The sequence below is a fragment of the Falco biarmicus genome, chromosome Z (assembly GCF_023638135.1).
Source record: "Falco biarmicus isolate bFalBia1 chromosome Z, bFalBia1.pri, whole genome shotgun sequence".
NCBI classification, from domain to species: Eukaryota; Metazoa; Chordata; class Aves; order Falconiformes; family Falconidae; genus Falco; species Falco biarmicus.
Genome location: NC_079311.1, coordinates 3,704,290 through 3,718,127, shown reverse-complemented (window position 1 = coordinate 3,718,127; position 13,838 = coordinate 3,704,290).

Here is a 13,838-nt window from a genome sequence, read left to right as displayed (position 1 = left end):
CTGGATGTTCATGAGCAATCCTCTCCATGCCCACTGGACCACTGTTGGACTATAGGTCTCTCCATATCACTAGCAGACAATCACATGCCGGACTTGAAATGTCAGTAATGGTTTTGTCCCAGATTCCTGTGTATTTTCTTTATTTGCTTGTTACCCTCAAATTGTAGTGTAAGGAACTTAATTCTAGAACTTTGGTATTTCTCTATAAATCTGCTCTAAAATGGATGACTTAACAGCTTTGATTGCTTGTTGCAATGCAGCTTATGAGGCGTAATATCATTTGGAATTTCACAGTCCTGACACAATGTATACATAATGTACTGTAAATCACCTGTGCAAAGCCCTTGAGATAGAAAAATCGCAAGCAGGCATGGGGAGCAGTATGCTTTTCTAACTCCCTCAAGTCTCTCCACAGGGATATTTCATTATGTCAATTCAGGCAACGTAAAGGCTAAGAGCTGAACCATGCAGTTGCTACTTTCAATTATTCAGAAATCCACAACAGAACACACAGAAATGGCTGACAGCTTTGTAGGAACACTGCTGTGACAGGTATCTTCTCTGGGCTCAAATTATCTTATCTGGTGGAGCCATTCAGATTCCTTAAAACAAATAAAATATTTAGGGATCACCCTTAGCTTTTGTATGATGTGTGTAGCTTCTAACTGGCAAAATATCTTTGTAACCTGGCATGAGAAATATGATTTATATATCACCTTAAACTTGCTTTGAAAGTTTTTCGGACAAGGAGGAGAAATAACAATTAATTCAACTTAACATTTATTGTAGACATCTGTAGCTGAAATTTTAAATTAAATTTACAAGGTTGTGTTTTTTTTTTTCTCTACCCATTGACAAGTCTTCCTTTTAGTGTACAATAGACCTTTTTCCTCATGTTCATTCTTTTTGCTTAATAAATGAGGATCTTGCATGTGCATGTGCATTACAAGGTATTCATTCCTGGGACAAGTGGTCCTTCTTCAGAGCATTTCTTTAGCCTCATTGCTGTGTGATGGCATTTGCCTGTAGCATGGTTATGGCAGTTATGGGAACAGAGGTAATTAAATCCAGAGCTTCTTCAGCATTTGGTGTAGCTAGTCAGGTGAACTTGCTAACTGGAAAACATGCAGACCTTTTATTTTGGAACATACAGTAAAAACAAATGTTAAAGCATCAGCAATGCAAGGTCTTTTCCAGACTTTTTACTCTTTATCCTTAGCTTAGCCTTTCCCACTGAACAAAGGGCTTCGGATTGCTGTTTGGTTTTGTGTTTTAAAAAATTCTGTAATACATTGAGTTACACAATGTTGTCTAGAAGTTTGATAGTCTGTTCTTGCACAATGTCTTATTCTTCTAGGTCTCTTACATGAGCTGACCCATCATAACTGCTCTTTCAGGCATGTCTTACTTTAATATCTTTGGCAAATTTGCTTTTTCCTTCAAATAAGCAAGGATGATGTTTCTGGCATTGTTCTGCACAGTATCCCAATAGATGCAGCTTCAATAAATGCTATTTTTTATTTTAACTTCACAGTTACCTATTTTGTATGTAAAACTTTTTGTATTGCAGTGTGTATTCATGGTCAATGAATTAATTTACTACCGACATTTTCTTTATATTCCTGATCCTTCGTGATCTGTTATTACTGTAGTTATGCACTTACATTTCCTTTTTTTTCCTTATTATTATTTTTTTTAGTATAAAGAATTTATAAGCACTTTTACAGATCTATTTTTCACCTCTCTGAACAGCTCACCCTTATACCCAACAGTTAAGTGTCAGAATATATGGAAAATTCTAAGGTAGGTGACATCTTAAAACAGTGGAGGATTATTTATGCCAGGTAGTTTAGCATGTCAGATCGAAAGAGCCATATCTACAGGGGAGGGCCCTCATGGATTAGGGACAAATAAATGGCACAGATATATAGTGAAGACAGCTTATGAGATCAAGACTTCTACTCGGCTTTTATTCTGCCAGTCAATGCGTAGTGGGGATACTGCAGGGATACAGAGTGTGAGATAATTACACTATATAGAACATCTATGTGTAAGTCAGCTTTTGGGGTGGAGTGCTGAAATTTTAATTTTGACTGAACTACAATTTCGTTTAGCAGGGTTTATTACTGAAAGAGGATAAAGACAGAAAAATACACAAATTGATTTTGCATTGTATTTCTCCCTGAGATACACTTTTGCACAATATATATGGGCTGCTCTTTAAGAGGTTATAAAAACCTCATGTTCTGTTAAACAGAAAATAAGCTAAGTGACTGCAAGTATCCCCAGGCCTATGCAGGGGCTCTTCTTTAATGTAGAGTAGAAAAATCAAGCTTTTTATACTATGTTCATAAGATACCACTAGAAAACTTTCTGGAATACTTTCCCCTTCCCTCTCCTCTCCTCTGCACTCTACTTCACTCCATGTTTTTTTTCCTCATATATTACTTGTGTGTTAAATCCCAAACACATGCACAATGGACCCTGGCACTGTTTTAGTGAGCTTTTTCTTCTGTTTTCTCACCTGTTGTGTAAACATGTAGGACAGCAGACTGTTATCTGATTAATTGCAGATGTTGCTTACCAGACTATATGAAATTCTGCCTGCAATACTGATATATGCAGAGTGATCTGTATTCACTTCTGGTACCCCTATAATCTTTATTCAGAAAGGATATCATATATATATATATATACCTACATTTTCTGGTTTTGTTTGTTTGTTTGTTTGTTTTTCCAGTCTGCGCAAAACACAGTGGCTAAAACCTTCAGTCACAGTTCATAGTACATGTCTCCCTGTGTTCACTCCTGGGTATCTCCTGATCTGATGGCTATTTGATGTTCCAGTTCCAATTCCTAGTGAATTTTTTAATTATTATTTCTGATTAATTTGTGTTAATTCATTTTTCCCTTTCACTCTACCTTCCCCCACACATTTAGTCTTTTTTATCATGTTTCCCTGTTATGTTATAAATTCCATTTATATCCCTAAGGAAAAGAATATCCCATTCCTTTCACTTGTATTCTTGCAAATGCCTTTTTCATGATACGGAACTGCTATCCCTGGTCAATAAAACCACTGCCTCCTAGCTATAAGATTTATAAAACCTGTTTTAGAGACAGAAGCATCCTCTGGGTCAGTTACAGCAGTATATTTCTATTTAAGCTGCCTGGGTTTTGGGGGTTGTTTGTCTTTTATTATTTTTGGTTGGTTTTTTTTTTGTTTTTTTGGTCAGTTTGTTTTTAAAAGAAATTTTTAAAATTTCTTGGGGCTCTTAAGCCACATTCTCAGCTCAAGTAAACTGGCCTATTTTCATTTAGCTCAGGGAATTACACTGATTTATGCAGTAGCTGGTCTAATTTCTGTCTTTAACAGACTCAGTGCTGTTGCACTATGAACCTGTGTTTTACTCCAGCTATGGATTTTATAGATGCCTATAATTAGCTTGAAGATTCTTATGGCCAAGGCCTCATTCTGAGTAAATGTGCTATATACTATAATTTATCAAGGGTCTGCTAAAATTAACATCTAAAATAGGGAAATCATTTTAGGCCATTAATACCCATGCTTATCAGAGCTACATAAATAATATTAGCTTTTGGTATAGAGTGGTGGAATAAGTAAGGGATAATTAACATTAGTTATTTAAGTATATAGCTTTATTGGAACAATATACCTAAATATCAAAGTAAGCATTTGACAGCTGAACTGATTAAAAACACGTGTCTTTGTTGAAATAAGTTTCCTTCAATCCTGTCTGATTCTGATGGAAAAAATATGGTAAATCAAAGTTTTGGTTTGGTTTGGGTTGGGGTTTTTTTGTTAGTTTGTTTTGGGTTTTGTTTGTTTGTTTGTTTTGATTTGGTTTTTTATTTAATTATTTCATTTTTATTGCCATTCCCCATTCAACAGTTTGGAAAACAAAGGAAACATTTCTCCAAAGATATCGAGAAGGTACTTCACATTCCATCTAAAACTATGGTATATGCTCCCAAATACCACCTAATTTGGGGTTATATTGAACAAGTTCTGCTGAAAAGAAGACAGAGGATTAGTGAAGGTGAAGAAGAATTACATTCGTAGGAAGATCCTTGCAACATTGCATAGTAACCAGATGCACATCGTTTTGGCTGAGGTTTTCTGAATATCATTTTATTGAAAGCTGCCAGTGTCTCTTTCTCTGCAGAGCTAGTGAGGAACATTTGTTCTCATTCTGTTTATTAAATGAAAACTTGTACTCAGATGTCATAGGATATATTCGTCATTTCTTTAGATCTATACTAAAAAGTGCAGAAGGCTGAAAACCTGAATTTTCCAGGCACAGGCCCCATAATAAAGTAGGAAAGAAGGAATCAAACTTGAAAGGTGTTATTGCTTTCTTTAATGTAAGAAATACCTTCCTGCTGGGTTAAAGCATAATCATTTTTACTTGACATCTCATCTTTACCAGTAGAACACAACATTTGTTAAAGGTACTAAGATATTCATAATTTTTGCTTTATGGGTCCTTTTTTGGATCTATCACATGCACAGGAAGAGAAAATGCTGTTTAAGATGGGTAATTTTTCCTACCAGTCTTCTTGTTAATCCAGTAGCAGACATTTCTGCTGTGTCTGGAAACCCTGCTCTGTAAATTGAAGGTTGTTGCATTTACTCGTTTTAGAGAAACGACATTTTTGCATTATTTCATAGAAAGGAAGTCTCTAAAATTGTTCCCCCGTTGACAGTATTGTGTTGGCATCGACACCGAGCCATATTGCAGGGTATATCACATTAGAGGCATCTGACTTCCCTGTTACCAGCAAGGAGACATCTGGTTCATAACTTTTAGCGTAGCGTGTCTCTTGATGTAGTGTCAGCATCCCAAATCAAGCACAAAAAAGCTCACACTTGGAGATCAAAAGCCCGTTTGCAGTATTGTTTAATTGTGTATTAAAACCTAAATGAATTGAATTTACAAAAGGATACATACAGTCAAAATAACACCCATCTAAAAAGAAATGCCCAATTTGCAGCAATTAAGTTATTGTTCACAGGGGTACTCCTACCCCAGTCATCGAGGTAATGTCTAGCACAGCGGCCTGGATACCAAGAAACCAACATCTACATCAGCAACTTATGCCACGTGAAATGAAGATTAAATCAAGCCATTGTTCTCCATCACAGTGTTTGATGTGGCTCCCTGTGCAATGGCCCTGAGAAAGCTCAGCGTGCACCGATGCTCTGAACAATCTCTGTCCAACGGCCTGATACCGTTCCTCTGAAAATAATCTTGAAGCATTTCCACAGAGACTGAGATAAAATGACTCTGAAAATGTAAGATTTCTAATGTATTACCCAGTGGGTTCAGCTTTAATTTCCTAAAAAGATATCTCTCACATGGAGATGTAAAGCTACAGTGAAGTGCTGTTGGAGGTTTTTTTTTCCGATTGCTTTATGAGTGCGCTTACCCTACCAAGAAGCCATGCTGTTTAGATGACCAGCTGAGATAAAAGTGAAGAAAGAAAGAAAAAAAGCACGTCTGGATTTTTCAGTGCTAGTCATCATTTACTTGCATGAACCCATTTCCACTGCTAACACCAATGCAGTGAGATCCAGCAAGAAGAAAACTCACCGTGAACCTCAATATGATACACCTCATAAGCATAAAAGATAAAGTCTATCAAGTTAAATTCTTACTATAAATTATTGATGTGGCTGTATTTATTGCATACAATTAAACAGCTCTTACTTTGTCCTATAAGGTGTGCTACAGGTTTGCCATGATGGCTAGTTAATTTACAGCCCACTTTGCAGTTTTATGTTGTGCTTAAAAGGATCGCTTACCTAAGCAAACAGTGCAGAGAGCAAACAAGAGTTTCAGAAACAGACACTTGATAAAAGACAAGATATGTTTGTTTGCTGTTGCTCTGGGGTCTAATTTTTCCCCAGGTATAAAGGCTGTTTAAAGATGGCAACAATTACCATGGGCACAGCCAAGGAGACAAACCCTCCCCCCCAAAAAAAACCAAAACCAAACCCCTCAAAAAACCAAGAACAGAAGAAGAAAAGGCTGTTTTCCTCCAGTGCAGTTTGTCGCTTCAAGACCCAGAAAAAGTGAAATGTTTCTTCGTTTTCAGAAGGGCTGAAACACTGTCCCTGTACTCTGCTTCCACCTTGCAAATAGGCTGGGCATGACCTGGCCTGTTAAATTCTGTCAGGCCAGTTAGTATTTCTCTGACTCCTTCCCAAATTTATAGAATGAGGAAAATACAGTCTTTACATTTCTATTGTCTATAGTCTTTACATTTACACTGTTGCCAGTGAGGATGAATTGTTTGTAAAGCTTTGATGGAAGATCGTAAAGTAGTTCAGTAAGTATTCATTGCTGAGAAGCAAAAAACATATAAAAATCCAGGAAGCATTTTCCTAACCCTGAAGTGGTGAAATTTCAGGGTAAGTGGATGCTTTTTAAGTTACATGAATTGATGTATAGAATTTTTTAGGTATTTGCCATGTATTATCTGTCATACTGAAATCACTAAAAATATATGTTGGAAGTATTAATGAACACTTCTGCTGTGATCTGAATAGGCTGCCCCTCAGAACAGGAATGTGTACTTTCCTTTTAAGATACATTCACGGTTTACGAGGGATGAGAAAATAGCCATTTAAAAAAATTATAGTTCTGTGTCATTGCCTTAGTGCTTTTACACAGTAGACAAAGTAAATTGAACTTTCATTCAGCAGTCCTACCAGGAAAATGACTCCTCATATTTTACTATAGTTACCAGTGGAAGTATTGGCTAACCTATTCTTTATTAAAATGTTCATTTTCCTTGTACTGCAATGCCCCTGGCCTTGGCATATTTCTTTTGAGCTGCTGCTGGAAAATTCTCTGTGCTTGGCAGAAGTCAAGGATTTATGATGTGCCTCTGAGCAGCGCTGAGGCAAACAGCAAAAGCTGTTATCCTTAGTGCACTTTTGCAAGGCTATCTGTTAAAATGTACATCTGATCTGAAATTCCTGTTTGTGTTTCAATATTATTTTGATACTGTCTCAGCAGGACAAAAAAAAAAAAAAAAGAAACGAGAGCAACACAAGTCCTCTGCCCAGCATGGGGTTCAGGAGCTGAAGAATCCCATAAAGCACAGATCAAATGTTTCTTAACTGCAAGGCATTTCAAAATCAGTAGAAAAACAAGGATGAATTACCCTTGGCCTTGTTAAGCCAGGCTGTGGTGTGTAGCATAAACCTGGACTTCCATTAGTATGCTGTCTTTGGGTAAGATCAGAACCTATGTCTCAGAAACTATGACAGTCTTGGTTCTGGGGAAAATTTATACAGCTAAAGTCACAGTCACAGGCACACAGCGAAGGTAAATTCCCACAGGATGTCCGCTAAATAATTCCACGTACGTGTCCGGAAGGGTGACTTCCTTGGGAACGGTATTACTGAAAATGCATTTTTCAATGACAGCAAGTTTGCATCTTGGAAATAATTTTAGTGTTTCTTGCTTACTCACTTTATCACTCTGGTTGTGGTTTGTTTTTTTTTTTTTGGGGGGGGGGGGGGTTGTTGTTGGTTTTTTTGGGGGGTGTTGGGGTGGGGGGTAAGGAGGGATTTTAAAGGTTAAGTTTCTTGTAACTTTATAAAAAAATGAAGCGGTCTCTGCCACACGTGGAAAAAGACTGGAGAACCCATCTCTATACCTCTAAATATTACAGCTAAAAAAGTCCTGTTTCTCTCCATGGGAAAATTCCCCACAACGCCATCTGAAGTGTTTTTCTCCCAAAGAATTTTGAGATGTTATCAGACTATCATGGCCTTAACAAGTTACTGCAAGGTACATGAAACGTTTACTGTTTCTGTGCCTGGTCCTGGCAGAGACGGCTGTAAATGAAGTTGAACCCACAGGCAATCACTAGGCTCACGTGACGGTATCAGCTGTGTCTCGGTGTATTTTTAAGGCAGTCCAGGCTTACCTTGTTAATGAGGACAGATTATTCTTAAGAGGGATACTTTCAATTCTTAGAGGGGGTGGTGATGTGAAAAGGGAAATAAAAAAAAAAAAACAAAGACCAAAACCACAACCAAAAACAAAACACCAAAACAGGTTATTTCATATCTGGACCTAAGTTCCCTGAAATGAGTTGAAAGCCTCCTATTTAATTTAACAGGGTTTCACTCAGACTATCAAATTTTGGGGGGGGGTTGTTGGTGGTTTGTTTTGGTTTTGGGCTTTTTTTCACTCAGAATCAAATCCAAAGGTTTTATGGAGCCTTGAGATGTTAAATAATTTGTTCCAGCACTTAGTGCAGTTCACCAACTGTCTAAATTACTTTATAATGTTTTGGTATATCTCTGAAAATAGGCTGGCTAATTTATCAGTAAATGCACCTTTGTTGACAGCTGTTGTCCTTTATGCACTACTATTTTTTATAATGGCTTGCCTCCTTCTAGATGATTATATGTCACAGTACCCTAGCTTTTGGGAGCATACATCCTGATACAGAGTAAGCTATTCTGGGGAAAATATGTAATTTTCCAGTGACTAATCCTGACCTGCAAAACTAGCTTCAGTGATCATGCCTGTCTTGGTGATCAGGACATGAAAATAACTTCAATAAATACAGGCAGTATATATTAAAAAAAAAAAAAAAGATACTTAAAGGCACAGTGACAAGTTCTTAGAAGCATATAATAAGCAAAATATAGGCCATCTTTCAAAATCACTGCTAGGCAAATTCTTACAGGTATCTGCTATAAAAGCAGCATGCTGATTTTTGAGTCACCTGTTTTTGTTTACTCTTTTTGAAAAACTCCTTTTCAGCATCTTTTGTGATCTTTATTCTATCTTGCTTTGGTAATCATTCTGTTAGACAGCAGTTAGTGTGTTTTCTAATGACATCATCTGCCATGATTTATAGCTTGTTTTCTTCTTGAGCCAGAACCTCTCACATTGACTCATGCTGAGTATTATTTGATTGCTAAATAGCTGTATTGAATTTCTCTGAACTACAGAAGGAGTAGTTTTTCTTTCTTTCTCACTCTTTCTCAAAGAAAAAGTGAAGACTAGCAGAGCTCATCCCTATAACAACTTCCATACATTTTGTGAACCGTTAGAAACATTACAAAATCCAGATACAAGAAAGGAAACCAGAACCCCATTCAGGTATTTTCTTTGTAAATCCTTGATACCTAAGTTAATTCCCATCTTTTCCAAGTATTAAATATTGGGTGAGCAGGTAATCACAAAAAAATGGCCCACAGATTTTTCCTGTCTTTGGTGCAACTTATATCTGCTTGTCTTGTCTCAAATCTACTAAGCATCTCCATCTCTACTTGATAGTGTTTCTTCCCCTGCTTTGCAGTAAGATTCTGGAAGTTCAGGTTTCTTTTGTACCTGTACTTAACTGTTCTCACCAAAGAAACAGTGACACTTATTTGTGTTTTAACTACAGCAGACATTAAGATGGATGTGTACATTTTGGTTTACTGTTTTGCTTTTCTTTTTCAATCATGGCCATCTAAGGTCAGTTTAATCACAGAATCACAGAATCATTTAGGTTGAAAAAGACATTTAAGATCATCAGGTCCAACCATTAACCCAGCACTGCCAAGTCCACCACTAAACTATGTCCGTAAGCACTGTGTCTACCACAATTTATAGCCACCTCCAGAGATGGTGATTCCACCACCTCCCTGGGCAGCCTGTTCTAGTGCTTCAACACCCTTGCAGTGAAGACATTTTTCCTAATATCCAACCTAAACCTTCCTTTGCACAACTTGGGGCTGTTTCCTCTTGTCACGTCCTTTTTTACCTCAGAGAAGACACCAACTACTACCTGCCTAAATCCCCCTTTCAGGTGGTTATAGAGAGTGATAAGGTCCCCCCTGAGTGTCCTCTTCTCCAGGATAAACCACCCCAGTTACCCCAGCCACTCTTCATCAGACTCGTGCTCTGGACCCTTCCCCAAGCTCCATTGCCCGTCTCTGGACCCAAATCTTACATGGAATATATGGTTGGTTTTGTTTGTCTTCTCCATTAAAATACTGAATTTTAAATACTGTGTAACTAGCATAGGAGACAGAATAAATAATAGATACGAGTGGGAAGAGGGTCACTTTTATTATTCATTTTTAGGTTACTGTGAAAAGGATATTCCAGTATGTCTTAAAAAGCTAAGTGCACCAATGTCCTAGTGTACTACAATAACTGTCAAAAACCAAGTGGCTAAGGTTTTGAGGGCACTTTTGCAAATCAAATGCATTCTTTAATGTTTTTCCAGTTCAAAGCTGAAAGAAAAAACCCAATATATTGATCCAAATGCCTCTTTCAAGGGAAATAAATGGAGAGAAAACGTCATGCATACCTGCTGCCAACAACCTTAAACAAATCATGGATAATCAAAGCTAGTGCCAACTACAGAGAAGAAAAAATTAAAGGGTATTAAAAAAAAAAATCAACCCAGAAGGATTTAAAAGAATGAAAGTCACTGATGATTTGGACTTTAAGTCCTAAATTGCACGGAGGTTCTATGCCCATTGCGATGGCTTCCCCTTTGTGCACTAAAGGCTGTATGAACAGCTGTATTAGTCCAGATCAAAGCCCAGGCTGCTACAGCATCAATATCCTGTTCCCTCTCATGTTCCCTGTTGGACATATGAAGCATAAATAAGTACAATTTCCCAGTTTATAACCAAATTCCATACATAGGTTCTGCTACTTGCAACATTTAGCCACCTGCAGTACCTGCAGGTATCATTTCAGAGGTGAATTGTTAATTAGATCCCAAAAGACTGTCAGTGGTTTTTTAAATCTTTGTTAAATTCATGTGGTAACAGTGTGTCAGTCTTTTGTACTGACAAAACCTTTCATACTTGGCATGGTATTCTCCTCAAACTCAAGTCTGTTTATTTATTTTGCCCACTTAGGAGTGCAACTGCATGATCAAACTTGGCTTATCTTGTTTCTCTCTGCCAACAACATTTCTCATCACCTCACCTACAGCGCAGGATAGGATGTAGAATACAATTTATATCCTGTGCTCTGTTTCAGTACTTGAAAATGGAGTACCAAATCATAATGTGGTTTCCTATGGAAGAATGCAGGTCATGGATTTTTAACCTTTTTTTCTTTTTCTTCCCTATGCTACAGCTTTGTAATGTAAGATATGTTGGTAAAATTGCACCTCAAAACATCCTTATCTTCCAATTCAATAGCTGTTTGAAAAAGATATAACTTGGAAATCTGGGAGAAAACTAAAAATATCTGGCAATATTTTCAAAATATTTAGGGCTCAATTTTTGATTTACCTTTTTATATTTACTCTTTCATTAAATTCAGTTGATCTTCCTGTAGACTGAGAAACTGTCTAAGTTACAAGATAAAAATGGAAAAGAAAGTAAGGTTTTAGCTTCACAATCTTTTAATAAAGGTACATTGAATTATACTGAAGGAGTAATATTTTGTATAAACCTCACATTTTTATAATGGAGAAGCTGCTGTTTACATTTAAACTATATCCCCAAATGGTAGCATTGACTATCCATTATATGAAATAGGAAATAAGATTCATTGCCATGAGTTGAAACTAGTTTATGAGACAAGGTTTTCATGTTTGTGTTTTTGGAAGGCAAGCACTCTTTTAAAATTGAGCAGTAGTATAACATTTTATATCATTTTGATTTTAATTAAATTTTAACGTGTATTGCTTTATTTGCTTGCAGTTCTTGCTGCAGGCTGATTTGAGGCAGTTCTTGAATTATTATTTTTCCAGTGTGATTTTGTTATTAAAAAATATAATACTATGTATTAGGAAAAAAGTTTTTGTAAATGAAAAACTGTCTTTCTGTATTTGGGCTCAGTAATCACTTTCTCTAGTGAATATTGCAGTATCAAATACTGAAAGAGATACTTACTTATATAATCAGTGTTTCATGTGTGTTTTTGAGACAAAAGAATTTGTCACAGTAAGATCTTTGTTGTCTAAACACATTACACACACAAGTTGTTTGAATTTCCTCTAGAGGAAAAAAAACATTCTGCCACAGGAAGAAAAAGGAGGCTCCATTATATGTACGGTAAAATAAGTCTGTATGTCTAATCCAGATAGCCTTGAATGTATGCAAGTTGAATATGGAATATGTAATGCAAAAATACTCTAGTGGAAGGCTGAAGCTGCCATTTACCTCAATGTAAGACCATAAAATTATTAGCATATGGTACAATTCTTTCCCCCAAAACAGATTACACAAATATCTTTCATTAAGTACACAGCCTGCTGGGTAACAAAATGTTGTTAGAATCAATGCAGATTTCAGTCTGCAAAACAATTTGGGGTAGCCCCAGCTGTTTTAATGGTCAGAGCACTTTAACTCTTCAAATATAATGCAGCAATATGGCTTTACAAAATCAATAGTTTCTCCAATTACAGCTAACATGGTTCTCAAGACAGGGTACAAATGCCATGCAATTACACTCCAAGGCATTATTTTGTTCTCTTGTGCCAGCTCTTCTTGAGGCTGAATAGCTGGAAGGAGCAACTGATTTCTTACTTTCTTAACAAATATTTATTTGTTCTAGTATACTAATTATTACCCATAGAAACTCAGTTTTGCTTGGAAATTTCACCTTGTGTGTGAATTTGTAGTGAAGAGGCGGGAGGCCCCTGCTTTTTTGAAATGTTTATTGAATGGGGAAAAATTTACCAGTTTAGTCTCCTTGATCCCCTTGAAAGAACATGTGTAAAATACATGCTGGGTTTGGTAGCCACGTTCAGTAAAATGCAAGTGACAATCCCCTGTTGATAAGTCCAGTAGCATGTTTGTCAAATGCACCTGTGTTTTTGTCCCATCTGTAGTGGTCTAGCATAAACCTGCTCTCTTTGTTCTCGCTTGTCTTACAAGACAGTTCCTCCAGGACTCGGTTGCTCCTGGGCTTGGGAGAAACATTCTGGTCTTACATTGCTGAGCTTTGAGCCACTGAATATTTCATCACAGAAATAATTGGTCAGTGTGTAATATACAGTCAGAGAATATGCAGAAGTTTCTTGGCAGAATTCATTTATCCATATATCTTGTCCAGGCTCCAACAAAGCCAGGTAGCCTATCTCATCCACAGATTCCAGGGGTTACCAGGCCAGAGAACATACAATACCATCTCCCTGTAGTATATCTTCTAGTCAAACCACTGAGAAACATTTTAGCTTGATCGCTCCCCATCCCCCCCCCCCCCCCCCCCCCAACCCCACCATTCAGTGGACAGAATAAATTCCATCATAACATTCTGAAAAAGAAGATTAATGCCATTTTCCATTCATTTTGAGAGAAATTCCATTTTCAGCAATAAAAGGCTCAGGGAAATGTGAGGATTGTATGGCTGAGATCAATGGAGATCACAAAAAAGTAATTAGCCATAAATTAAACCAGTTCATATAAAACTTACTGGAAATTCTGTGTTATTTAATAAAGGGGGGTGGGTGAGGTGGTGCTTTTTTATTATTATTATTCTTTCTTTTCTTTTCTTTTCTTTTCTTTTCTTTTCTTTTCTTTTCTTTTCTTTTCTTTTCTTTTCTTTTCTTTTCTTTTCTTTTCTTTTCTTTTCTTTCTTTTCTTTTCTTTTCTTTTCTTTTCTTTTCTTTTCTTTTCTTTTCTTTTCTTTTCTTTTCTTTTCTTTCTTTTCTTTCCTTTTCTTTTCTTTTCTTTTCTTTTCTTTTCTTTTCTTTTCTTTCTTTTCTTTTCTTTTCTTTTCTTTTCTTTTCTTTTCTTTTCTTTTCTTTTCTTTTCTTTTCTTTTCTTTTCTTTTCTTTTCTTTTCTTTCTTTTCTTTTCTTTTCTTTTCTTTCTTTTCCTTT